This window comes from Lepisosteus platostomus, chromosome 1, assembly GCF_059453375.1.
Source record: "Lepisosteus platostomus isolate fLepPlt1 chromosome 1, fLepPlt1.hap1, whole genome shotgun sequence".
In the NCBI taxonomy this organism is placed as follows: Eukaryota; Metazoa; Chordata; class Actinopteri; order Semionotiformes; family Lepisosteidae; genus Lepisosteus; species Lepisosteus platostomus.
This window is the reverse complement of record NC_142611.1, coordinates 2,443,139-2,456,550: the sequence shown is the minus strand read 5'-3', so window position 1 is coordinate 2,456,550 and position 13,412 is coordinate 2,443,139. Positions and strand designations below refer to the sequence as shown.

The window sequence follows — 13,412 nt, the reverse complement described above, 5'->3', positions numbered from 1 at the left end:
TGTCCTGTTTTTTTTTATTTCATGTCTCATGTGTCTAGATACAGAGAGTATTTTTTTCTCTTTTATGTTATTTTTTATTTTATTTCAAGGTATTACTTGAAATAACACATTGTCTGTTTAGTGTCAAATAGTATGTCAATTTCACCTCCAAACTACCCGTGAGGTGTGCATTTGGTGAATGTCACCAAAACACTTTCACTAATTAATAACTAATTTATAACAACAAAATAATGGGAGGAAATGTTTTTGTTTCTTTTAAGTACAGAGGCTGTTACTTTTGAAGTTAAAAAAAAACTTTCAATTAACTCACTAAAACAACTGCATTAAAAAAAAACAGCTGTGCACTGTGTGGTCCCAGTTGGCTCTTGCCAGGATGATGTGTTGATTACAGTTCATTTTCTGTTCTGTGCACATTCCTGTGCACATTCCTGGGCTCCCACTCGCACGCTGTTTGCCATTTCCTCATGTCCTCAACAAATGCAAATCAACCTATATGATCTGCGGTTGGTTCTGAAAAGTTATGAGTGTCAGGTTTATGAATTAGACTAGAAGGGAAACAATATGCAGGAGTGTCAGAGCCTTCCTGCACAACACAGGACAATTTGTGAGGGGAAGCAGTTGGCTGTCTCCGTGACATGGTATAAACCCAGGAGACTGTTTAGAGTGAAATGAAAATACTCCAATACTTTTTAGCTATTAGCTTGCAGACCCACTGCTCTACAATGATTTATTGCCATGCTAGACAGAGCTGGGGATCTTTCTAGCTTTGCCAATAGACATGTTCTGACTGCAAGACCATGCACTTGTGTGCTAGCCAACTGCAATTACTCAAGAATGTTTATTTTCTTCTCCCCAAAATTTTGTTTTCCACTCCTCGGTGTTCTGGTGTCCTTGAGGCAAGTGGCTGAAGGAATAAAAGTCACAAGAAAACTGGCAGCGCGCCTTTGTTGCTGCATTGCTCACCGACAGTGAAGTTGCTGGAAATCGTTCGTGTTGACGAACACAAGAAGGAGCAGCATTGAAATGAAGATCAGACCCAGGAGCGCAGCAAAGACTGTGACAGAAAAGGATGCAATCGGAAGAACTCATATCTGAGGTTTGCCATTAAGTACATTTTTGGGACACACAGAGAAAAGGCAAATCGGTGAAATATAAACACAACACCAAGTGGGAAAGAGAGCACACATACTGTATAATAAAACATGAGTGTGAAACAGCAAGCGTATTAAGGATGTTTGACAGTCCAACATCAATTACTGCTTATTTATATATACTGTGATGTCATAATGAGCCAGAGGCTAACCCAAGTGACAATGGGTTGCACTAACTAACACCATCTAGCAGCTTTATTAGACAGGTTATGAGTTAATCGCGAAACAAACTCAGTGCGCATGCTTGCCTTCATCTGCTTCTCGGCAGTATGATTGGAAAAACACTCATGGCAAACATTAACAAATGGAGAATACTTCTGTTGAATCCGGAAACTTCAGTGATTTATTCATGAGTCAGAAACGCAGAACAAGTAGGTCAAGCTGAACAGAGTCAGACCTTTCCGCGTTGTGTTTATTCTGGTTGCTTTAACTTTGGTGAGACAAAAAAAAGTGTAAAACCACGAAGAAGCCTTTACCTGGAAAACGTGCTTTGAATGACGTTCTCCTGTGGATCATAGAAGTGGGAAAAATAAATCTACAGAACACCTGGCGGCACCCGTCTGCCAGCTTCTCACTGACGACAGGATTAGCACTTCCCAGTCCAATCTGATTAGTACCCAGGAGCTGAGCAACAGCGGGCCTGATCAGGATTTCCAGAAGCAAAGCTCCGGCATGGAAACAGGGGATCCTGTGCTTTAAGAGGTCCTGCCCTCTGGGTGAGAAGCTCTACTGAGGTCCTGGGGGGTTTTTGAAAAGAGAAAGCCCTAACCCATTTAGAAAAGCAGGGGAATGGGTAGAGGTTTATTCCTGCTGAAAAGCTGTATTAAGTAGTAGTATTATAAGTAGTTAAAATAGTATTATTAGTATAAGTAATGGCATTATAAATAGCATAGTAGTAGTACAGTATACCGTAAGTGGGATTAATAAGTAATATTACTCTTGATATTGTATAGCTTTATCTACTCGATCTAGCTGGGAGATCCTAAAGTACAGGCTACATACTTTGTATTTAAACAGCCCCGCACAGCAATGAGACGTCTGTCTAGCTGAGAATGTGAGAGAAAAAAAGTCTTATGCCAGATTTTTCCATCGAAGTACTTCTAAATTGTAATAGAGCAAATAATATGGTATTCTGCTAGAGAAAATAGTACTTGGAGATAGATAGCAATGATTGCTTTTGGTAAAAACAAATCTACCAGTATATAGTAACAGCTTGCCCAGGTGTTACTGAGCATTTCCTATATGCACTCAATCATCCTGGTCATACACAGATAATATCAGACTTCATTCAATGAACTCTGAATGTCATGATAATGCTCAGCCCAGAACTAACCCAGTCTTCTTTATTCTGTGATTTATGTGAATGCTTTGCACAGCATATTACTGCATTATCAGTCAGAGATCATATCCCCACATGAGCGAAACAGTAGTTTAAATTTCAGCTCACGCCCAAAGCTGCTGGCTATCTATGGTTTTCTTTGATTGATTTGAGGGATATTGGACAGGCACAAAGTTGACATGGCTTGTTGAGATCAGCTTTCAAGAATTGCCTTTTGTTTCCTTCCCAATAAGAGGAGGTGGTACATTTTAGCTTTACTCTTACACTTTTCCTCACACATTGCCATGTTGCAATAAAAAGTGCATTAATTGAAGTCACATAAACTAAAGGTAAGTAAATGTCAAGCACACAAGATAAAGAATCTTAGACATGGAAAAACACTGCAGGTGCTAAGCAGGGGAGATCAGTCACACTAAGGAAAAGTGTGTAACAGGGCACCAGGGATACTGGTGTTGCTTTGTATTAATACAAAAAAGTAGCCAAGCTATGCAGTTCATCACAATGCACTGCATGTTATGCATATTGCTTTGAGGTCCCACTCCTTTTTTGTTGGAGATATCAGTCATAAATTAGAGCCCGCTATTGGCTTCTTAAAATGCATTAGGTTTAAAATGAATGTAAAACACAAAAGCCTTTCTGTGCTTACTGGGAGCTGAAATATTCTTATAAGGTCACTCTGTTTTCAGTCTCTTCTCCCTTTCCCTAAGTCCTGATGTCTTTCATATAAAGAAAGATTTCCTGACATGATACTTCCCACCTTTCTAGCTGCGGTCTGCTTTGGCCTTATTCGCACCCCTGTACGGTGTGCGTTCTAATCTGCACTTGTTTGCTCTCTCCACAGTACACTCATTACAGGAGAGGATGAGGTAGAGAGGAGAGGGAAGAGCATTTTTTTAATGTCTTTTTTTTAAAAGGTTTTTTTTTATCAATTAGTAACCATCTGAGCCCATGATCGTTATATGTGGTGAAAATGGAAGGTACAGTACCTTATCAACAAACTGGGTGTGAAATTGAGCATGGAGGGCCTGTGATGGTTATATCCACTCACCTTGACACAATGACCTTTTCCCCTTGTAATCAATGTGGTACAACAGCATAATCAAGTCAAAGCAATTCCTTACATTCCTTCGTACATGGCATGAGAGAAATAACTTACTACTGACTTAGTAGGGAAAGTTAAACTTGTTTTAAATTGATATTTGTGTCAAATATACAGTATGACTTACATTGCAGCAGTAAAATTAAATTATCCCACTGCCAATACTACATACAACAAATAGGTGCCCTACACCAATCACATCAAGTGATTGTGGCTGTGAGGCAAAGTGCAGACACAGAGGCAGGCTCTCTTTACTGTTTCTCATGCTTCCTGATGCCCCGAAGCAAAGTCGTGTATAAAATTCCAACCCCCATGCCCTACATCATGAAGCACTTGCTGACAAAAGCCTTTTCCGACAGCCGTCACAAGGCAAAATTAAGTTTCTAACTACTCTTATGTCAACAGCTACCCTTCAGCTCTCAAGAACAGCTCAAGCCCTGCCTTGTGAATCTAAAGTAAATGATCATTATGGCTTCTTTAATGCAGCGTGCTTCCAGGCACTCATCTATTGATTGGCAAAACTGACGTACAGTACCTATGGATTTCACACTACTCACAAATCTGTTTATAAGCAATACATTTTCCATGGACAATAAAACTCTGATCAGCCCTAACAGAGGTGCAATGTCAATAATAATAAAATTACGATTAATTAAAATTAAGATATTTATCAAGTTGATTGATCAGCTAAGGTATGATTTTTTCCAAAATCTCATTGTGTATATATACAGTATTTAAACTGTAAAGGTTTATACCATGTTGAAAGGAAAAGACAATAGTTCAAGTGGATCCTACCTCAGACAATGACAGTTAAGCTCAGAAGTATCTGACGTGTGCGAGAAATCAGGTCCTGTTTTTACAGAACTCCTCCTGTATAACATTTAGATCTGTGCGAAGGATAAAATGGAGGGTTGCTGTCAGGAATGACCCGCTGAGGAAACAGGAAGATGGACCCTATGCGGTACTTCAGGGGGCTAGACGGGAGGCGAAGTCCGAGTCGCGTTCCGAGGGTCGTAGAAAACAGCAGGAGAGAAGGTTTCCAATCCAGAATAGGGCAAGGCTGAAGTCGTAGTCGAAAAGGCAGTTCCGTGGGTCAAAAGGTGAAGGTCAACGAGTAGGCTTCCAAATCCGAAGGGGCAAGACAGTAGACATAGTCGAAGGTGAGTTCCGTGGGTAGTAACAAAGAGCAAGAAGGAAAACAGAATCTAAGACAAGATAGGTGAACAAACAACCAATACCAGGCAAAGAGCAGGGGCTTCTGGGGGGTTTAAGTATTGTGTGAGGACATCATAGCAACAGCATTCAATGTAAATGAGAAATCTGTAAAAAATATATACTTTTTTTTTTGCAATTGTAAGGTTTAATCAATATCTGCTGACAATACACCAAACATTACTTTGGTCATGCTGTCAGTACAACCACATTCTCAAAACATTTGGTTCACACACATTACATTTTAGCATCAGCAAAGGTCTGGAAATTGCTTGGCGCTATACAATTGTTTGTCACTTTAAACGTGGCCCAGCCAACAAATGGGCACAAAAGAAGTAAGTGAGATTGTTTATTTTCACCACGATTATTATGCAATACCCGCTTAATAGGTTAAAAGTGTGTTTTTTCAGAAACATATTGATAAATTGAAAAATAATTTGAGATGATCTTGTCTTCTTATAATAAGTTTACAGCACATATCAAATGCGTGCTGTTTCTACTTTCTTAGCCTGCTGTGAAAATGAAACAGTGCAAGATGACCTCTGTTATTTAAAAAAATATACAGATTAAGTGACCAATTAATTAGTTAATGCTCAAACACAGAGCAATCAAATATGTGATTTAACGATAATGCTTGGCAGGCTTTAAAGACACTAATGTAATGTCTGACGCAAAGGGTTTTCTTTTCTAATATCTCCACCATCTCTATTTTCATATCTCTCTCTTAAAACTCCAGTATCTACTATCTGTCTACAGCATCAAATGAATACATCCTTATAAAAAAATAATCTCATACTAGTCAAATCCTTATTTATTTCTGTAGATTCTGTAGATGTTGATTGTGCTGTGTAGAAGATAGTTGATGCACGGGCCGTCATGTATAGCTAACAGCATTAGGGTAATGTCTGTCTTTGCTACTCTGTTGAATATGTAACCTGTAACCAGACAGTTTTAAAAATGTCTCCAATTTGCAGCAGTTCAATTCAACAGTTTGACTGGGCAAGGATGAAACTTGTCTTTTCACGGGTTCCTGTTTAGTAAGGCAGGTCTATTTGACCTGACCTCCGGGGATGATTTGGTTTCAGTGGTAAATCTGCAGAATGGATTGATTAGTATGATTGTTTTCTAGGATGGTAAACATGACTTCCCTTAGCTAATGGTGGAGTCACATAAAAAAACAAGAGATTGTATTACAGAGATGAAACCGTACATCAGAACATGATCTGTACTAGCCATTAATGCCATATCCAATCATTGTAATCGCTTGCGTATCAAAGGTTTTCTGTCCCTTCAGTGAAAATAGCCTATAACAGCTAGAAGCTATTTGTACTTTGATATCAGTATGCTGTTTAATGTACGTCTGTATCAGAAAGTTTGAAGAACAGGATTGCAAAAGATTACTGAAGCATTTATGTGTCTATCTTGATTATTGATGTAAAAAGACAGCTAAAAGCTTCAAAATGCACTTGTACGATAAATAGCTGTGAGATCATGTTCACTCAAATAAAGCTGATCATTCTTCTCCCTGTATTCCATCTGATATATTTTATTTCACCATCCATACTGTATACCCCCTCTCTTCAGATTTTAAACAACCTGCATCCAAAGGTTTCACATGTATTTCAGAGATATGCCCTCTGAGGATTATACTGTTAGTTTTATAGCACCCAATCCCTTTAGAAGTGCTATCATTGTAATAAACTGCTTTTAAAGCAGCCAAATAATTGTGTAGATAAACATTTTCTCTGGGCTTCTACTGACTAACAACCTGGACAAAAATAACGCCTAATAAAACACCAGCAATGTCTCAGTTTTTACAGTTTGTTTGCTGTTCTTTTTCATACTGAGCATTTTCTTCTATTAGGTATTTAGAAAACTAAAGTCAATCAAATGAATAATGCATTCACATTCAGTGTGTACATAATGTGGTAAGAGTGATCTGGTCTTGATACTACAAGTATACTGTATGTGAAATAAAGAAAGAAATGACCGGCTGGGCCAGGATGCAGAGCAGAACATCACATTTTCTCAAGTGTGTGCCCTGTTAGCCTCAGGGAAGCACAGAATAAGCATGTTTCTGCAAATATAAAAAAGATCACAAATGAGAGAAAGCCATTCAATCCATCGAGCTCATTTGGTAGTTGGTAGCCAGTTGATCCAAGGATCACATCTCAGCCATTAGTGTTAGCTTTGGCAACACGATGACGTCTCATTCCCACAATCCCCTGAGTGTAGAATTGCACTCTGTTCTCAGTTCTAAACACACCTGCACATCGTCTCTCCTTGTGTCCTGGTTCCTGTTTCATCATTGATTCTTTGAACCTAGAGGATTTTACATACTTGTGTCAGGTCTTCTTGTAGTCTTTTTTGTCCAGGACTAAAAAGCCTCAGGTCTTTAAGCCAGTCAGTGCAGGATATTCCTTTAGGCCCCAGAACCTTTTCTGGTTGCTGTTCTTTGGACTGATTCCAGAGCAGCAATATACTGTATTTTACTACAACCATACACAGCTGGAATGGAATGGATTTCTTGCTTGAGGTGTATTTTTTCTCTCGCTGTTTTTCTTTTCAAGTACCCCAAAAGTTTTAAAATAATACATAAAACCCACTGTCTTCTTAAGAAGATGTATAATCTATTGGATATCACCTCTTTACTATGTTCAGGTCCTGTCATGGGAGAGCTCATCACACACTTCCTGCTACGGTCCTCGCAGTAGCTGTTGTGACTGGCTGGACAGGAACAGGCAAAAAGGTACAGTAGGAGCAGGTCAGTTAAGTCCACCTCTACTCTAGTGGCAGTGGTCTGTATTCTGAATTGGCTGTTAGATGTGGGTGTACTACTTAACAGCCTTTTGCCCATAAACACACATTACAAAAACTGTATTTGGCTCTGTTAGCAAGCAGGCGTGTTAATACTGGAAGTGTGAGAGCCCGTGTCAGAGAAAAACACCAGCCTCTACAAGGAAGGTCCCACCAGTCTGTCCTCTTCATTTATATCCCACTGATGGGGTTAGAAGAAATTGTATTGTAATTTCACCCTACCTGAAATTGTACACTTGTTACGGGATTTCATTATATGGCAAGAGATACTCTGATGCAGGAGATTCACAACAAAAAAGAGACCCAAGTTGGTCAGGAAACATTTTCATACATAAAATATCCCACACGGTGTGTTATTTTTCAATGCAAAAGTGTTTTTTTTCTGCCACATTAAAAAATTCTGCAAAGATAATTTCCTTCAGTAAGCTCGTGTTGACAGATGTAATTCTTCCACATAATTGAGAATCACATTGCCTTTGAGTTATGAACTTATTAATCAAAAGAGATTTCCACTTCCGAAACCTCATTTGACGGACAGTTTTGAAGCTCTGAGTTATTTACTGTTAGGTCAGCCTCAGTTTATAAATGATGTGGACCAGTGAGTACCTGTGAGTGCTCAATAGCTTTTGTCTGGATTCCCGATACCTTCTTCCAGTGTGATCTGAAAACATACAATAGATGAATCTCTCATTCTGAATATCACTTAAAACATATTGTTTCTTTATTATAGATCACTTAAATGCTGTGTGTAATTATTTTCTTCTTTTCTGTTTCAAAGGAGATGAAGACAATATTTGTCACGATTCACATCTGTTTGAGAGATTTTGATTGAAGGGAAGGATAACATCTGCTAGCAAGGTCCTGTAGTTTTGAGAATATAAATTTGTTTCACTCGCCTTAAAAAAACCATTTGGATTTGGGAAGATCTCATACTACTTAATGCCTTTTTGAAACCATTAAATCAAGTCCATGAATAACACATTTTGAAAGACAAAAGCCACGCTGTTTGCATAACAAAATTGAAAACAACTAACAATTACAGTATTGGAATGATCATTTCTATCTCCAAACACTCCCATGCAACTTTAGCAGGAGAGCATTATTATTTTACTAATTTTAAGAGTCTTAGAATTCTAGCATTAAAATAAATCAATATATGTTAACTCATAGGGCCACCATTGTGGGTTGTGCGAGCCGGCTTACTAGAGCGGTGACGTCACCGCCCTTCCCTGTGAACAGCATGGACCGCAGCCGGCGGGCTGATGGGAGATTTCTCTTTGGCTCAAGTGGCTGGGTCCCTGTTGAGAGATGCCGGAGGCCTGGGATCGAGTCCCTGACGGCGGGGGGCTGACCTGAGGTGGCAGAGGCGAGGGCGTATACCCACGTGAACCCTGTAGCATTACAATATTATTCTAAATTCCATGGTCTAAGAACTTGAAATGAAATAAAATAAACACCTACTTCCACCTGGTTATGCACTGTGGTTTTCTTTCTTAGGAGAAGTTCCTAAACACTTCTTCTGACCTACTTTAGGGCTCCTGCTCTCCTGTTAAAATGGAGATGGAAAGTGCCAGGTCTCTAAGTACCACTTTACCAAAGCTACAAGAAACTGTACTGATTTTTGCTAAGACCTAAGGTAGCTGTTAGGTTTCCCATGGATATCATTCTAGATATGTAATATATTTTGTGGTGGTAAAAAATAAATGAGTTATAAAACTACCTGAGCGAAACTCAATTACAGCTGAAAAAAAGGGAATGGGGAAATGCAGAACGTGGTATTTGGTGACAGCGAGGGGCTACAGAAACTATATTTTTCCAAAAGAAAAAAAAAACACCAAGGGCAGACTTAACACAAAGCAACATTTTAACATAAATGACTCATTCATGATTTTCTTTTGACCATTTGACAAAAACGTATGTATGATTCAGACAAAAGATGAAAGTGTTATTACCTGTGCACCACTATGTTAAAGAAAGTAGAAATATATACTGAGCAACAAAAGAAATTTAACACAATATTTCTGGATTGTGTTTTTTTCAGAAAATAATGTATACTGTGTGTATTCTGTCCACGCAATCTGGCACTGACATCTCCACCCCACTCCTGTGCCACTTCCCTGCATCCCAGCGGAGACCTTCTCGTTCCCGGTGTCTAGTGTCTTCAGACTGCGACTGGGAACCCTGCTGAGATGGAAGCTCAGGAGAGCAGAGCAGTGCTGCCTACAGGAACCGTAGATGGGGTGCTGCAGCAGTCTAGGGACTAAGGGAAACAGCAATGGGTGGTCGAGCAGGCCGGAGAATCCAAAAACACTGTCTGAAGTGTCCAGGGGGGAAATCTGAGAGGGAAAGTCGAAACAAGCCAGGGTCCTGCAACGGAACAGTTCTTTCCGGAGTGGAGCGAGGAAACACTAGGAAAAAGCACTGCAGGAATCGGAAACGAATACGGCGGGGCGTGTCCAAAGTGCGCTGGTGTTCGGGGAAGGTGTGGCAGAGGCAAACAACCCGGGAGAAAATCCAAGGGGGAATCCAAACGAGAGCAAATATCCAAAACCAGGCGGTCCATCCAAAACAAACTAGATAAAAACTGGAAACGGGTCGGAACCGGCGGGGGGGAATGGGAACAGAGAATAAAACCGAAATGTTGGTTTATTTTCTTCTCTTTTCAGTATGGAGTAAATCTTTTCTGTCTCTACAGTTTACTCATGCAACTCATTTTGACTACATAATTGTAATTATGATGTCATTATAATTAGTTTTTGTTCACTTGAAACCACCTGACTATTGCCATAGCAACTAATTGTCTTCTGATAACAGGAAAATCCAAAGCTTGGATTTTAGCCCTCAATTATCATAATTATATGTAGATTTTAACTATATCCCTGTATACATAGTCAGTATATAGTGAGACTCACATGTCTTACTTATAAATATATATGTATACAGATGATTTTATACAGTATATATAGCAAAGATCTTATTATTAAATCTTATTAAAAAGTATTAAATGCTGGTGAAAAAAATGTGTCACTAAAATTTCTATGTTGGCTAATACATTTTGGATTATGTCTGTAGAATTTCACCTCAATTTAACATGAAATAGTAGGGAACACTTTCTCATTTAGGACACTGCTAAATAATGCAAGCATGATTATAGGTGCAAGAGGAAAAAAAAACATTCTCACCCTTGGCATGACTTCTCATAAACCACAATGGTATGTGAAATAATACTGTTGTATGTCAAATGATATTGTCAACAAAACAGACGGTGTTATTGCCCTGGAGAGAGATGAAATATCCTTTGAATATTCATTATATTTTTGCAACACTCAAAATGAAACACATTGCACTCTGATCTCTGACAAATATGTTCATGGTGCAACTTGAATTTAATATGTGGAACTTGTTCTATTTGCAGCAGAGGCCTGCATTTGTGTTCATACATCATTTTATTATTCAGTAAGAGCTGTACTTTAGCGCAAACACCATTTCCTTTTGAAACTGGCCCGGAAGGTTCACTTAAGAGGGTGGCACAGTGGTTATCGCTGCTGCCTTGCAGCAGCAGGGCCCTGGGTGCAGTTCCTGGGTGCTGCTGCTGTGTGGAGTTTTTTATCCTCTCATGTTCACATGGGTTTCCTTCAGGTGCTCTGGTTTCCTCCTACAGTCCACAGACATGCTGGCAGGTTAATTAGCTTCTGTGAAACTGGCCCCAGTGTGAGTGTGTGCATGTCTGTGTGTTCCCCTTTGACGGACTGGTGTCCTGTTCTGGGTGTATCTTGCCTAGAGCCCACTTCTTGCCATGATGAGAGGGGTCATTTTGTGTGCAAGATTAATAATACTGTATGTTGCTCTGTTAGACATGTTATTCGCCTAGTTCTGGCCTCTAGTCCTGATCACTTGAGTAAGTCCTGATACATGTCAGAAGTACCAGCGATTGTGATGGAGCTCTTAATGCATTAATGTTCCAGTGCAATATTTGGATTTTTTGTTGGACATTTATTTCCAGTATAATATCTCCTTGGTGGATTGAAGTCCAGCTGTAGCTCTCCAGTGTTAAGCTCAAAACTACTGTTATGCTGAAGAGCAGAATGGGTGATACAGAAGGATACACTCTCATAAAGTGATGTCCAGCTCCTAGAGTTCATTCCTCGGGAGTATAATCACAACACCAACACAGTGGACTGTAGCAGCTAAATGTTTATACAGAGAAAAACATGGTAGAAGGCAATGAGATGCAAGGTTAGTATAAATGAAGCACTTGGATCATTGTGCTCACCAGTCCCTCCAGATACAATGATGCATTGTTTTACTTGCTTAATGTCCAGGGCTTCATTTCTCAAATAGACATTATTGATTTTGTGAAAAGGCACACGCTGACAGCTGCAAAGATGAAATTCATATGTGTCCATCAATTACATTTGACTGGAAAATAATGAATTTGTAGAGCAATTTATTTAACAAAGAGCAATGATATTGAAAAGAAAGTACATGTTAAAGGGGCACTTGAGCAGGAAATGAGCAGACGAAGTGCTTTTCTATAATTATTCTTGGTATTCTTGTTGACTTCATTTACTTTGACCATAAACCAGTCCACATGGGACTAAGGTCTGCTATTTTTTGTTCCTACTTCGTTCTTGATTATTGTTTTGGAAATAATATACATTTAAACCCCAGCTTTGGGCTGGCATTCAGCTAACAGGCATTTAAAATTGGTTTCAGCTCTGTAAATGTAATGCATTTTAAATTGTACCTTTAATTGGACCCAAGTAACCTGAAAACTGCATGAGGAGCAAAACGTTTTTTAATCAATCACATTATTAATCCAAGGAAGGGTGTGGTAAAGCAAGTGAAAGTCCAGCTGGAATATAAACCAGGAGACACTGAGATCAAGAGAACCAGGGCTGAGAGGATTTCCATCAGCACTTTCTAACCTCGTCTTCACAACTTCAGATTCTACTGGTTATCGTTCCAGCTATTCTTTTTACTTTTGTTGACTGTTCTTAATCTATAATGGGAATTTTTCACATTTCTCCTATTTCCCTAATTATGTCCAGCATTGCACACTGTAAATACAGTACACAGATAACAGGGATAACAGTTTTTTCATCTGCAAATCTGTTGTCTTGTTGCAACAGATTTAACTCATGGTGCTGCACTATTGTTGCATAAGCAATGCAAATAATCAACACGAGCATTGATGCATATACAGTAGGATTTATTTATGACTGTGAATTACAGAAGGTCACTTAGATTAATTTTCCCTTGGGTTTAGAGCAGAGACCTCCATGCTTGGTCCTGGAAAGCCCCAAATCCAGTAAATTTTCTCTTCACCCTAATTAACACATTGCTAAAGGTAGGGAACACTTTTAAGTTATTGATCAATTAGGCAAGTAATTTGTTCAATTAAGAGAACACTGTTCCTTAAGGGCTGATGATCTTTGTTCTGGATGACATGTAAATTACCTCATTTAACAAATCACCTGTAATTGCTCACAAGTACATTTTTCCAGCATTAAGAAATTGGACATTTAATGGTGACCTAGAAAACCTGCTGGACTGGGGCTCATCAGGCTGGAGAGACATAAGGTTATATTGTTTTCAGCTGAGGAATACTGCATCATTATTATTTAGTTAATGGCAAACTGAAAATCATTTGGACATAATCAAAATGTCATGCAATTTACACTTGAGTGTATCATGACAAAATAATGAACATGTGATTAAGATAGCATCGATTCACAGCAGTATTTTTTTCCATATTGCTTCTCTTTGATACTGCAATTTACCCAAAGCTGCA

At 39.0% G+C, this 13,412-nt stretch overlaps 1 long non-coding RNA gene across 1 annotated transcript; it reads left to right on the top strand.

Moving 5' to 3' along the window:
- Nucleotides 1-1,446: 1,446 nt before the first annotated feature.
- On the top strand, nt 1,447-9,209 carry LOC148677492 (uncharacterized). The gene is made up of 4 exons (XR_015925632.1): nt 1,447-1,867; nt 7,463-7,565; nt 8,397-8,476; nt 8,789-9,209. It is a non-coding gene; the product is annotated as an uncharacterized LOC148677492 (long non-coding RNA).
- Nucleotides 9,210-13,412: the final 4,203 nt, after the last annotated feature.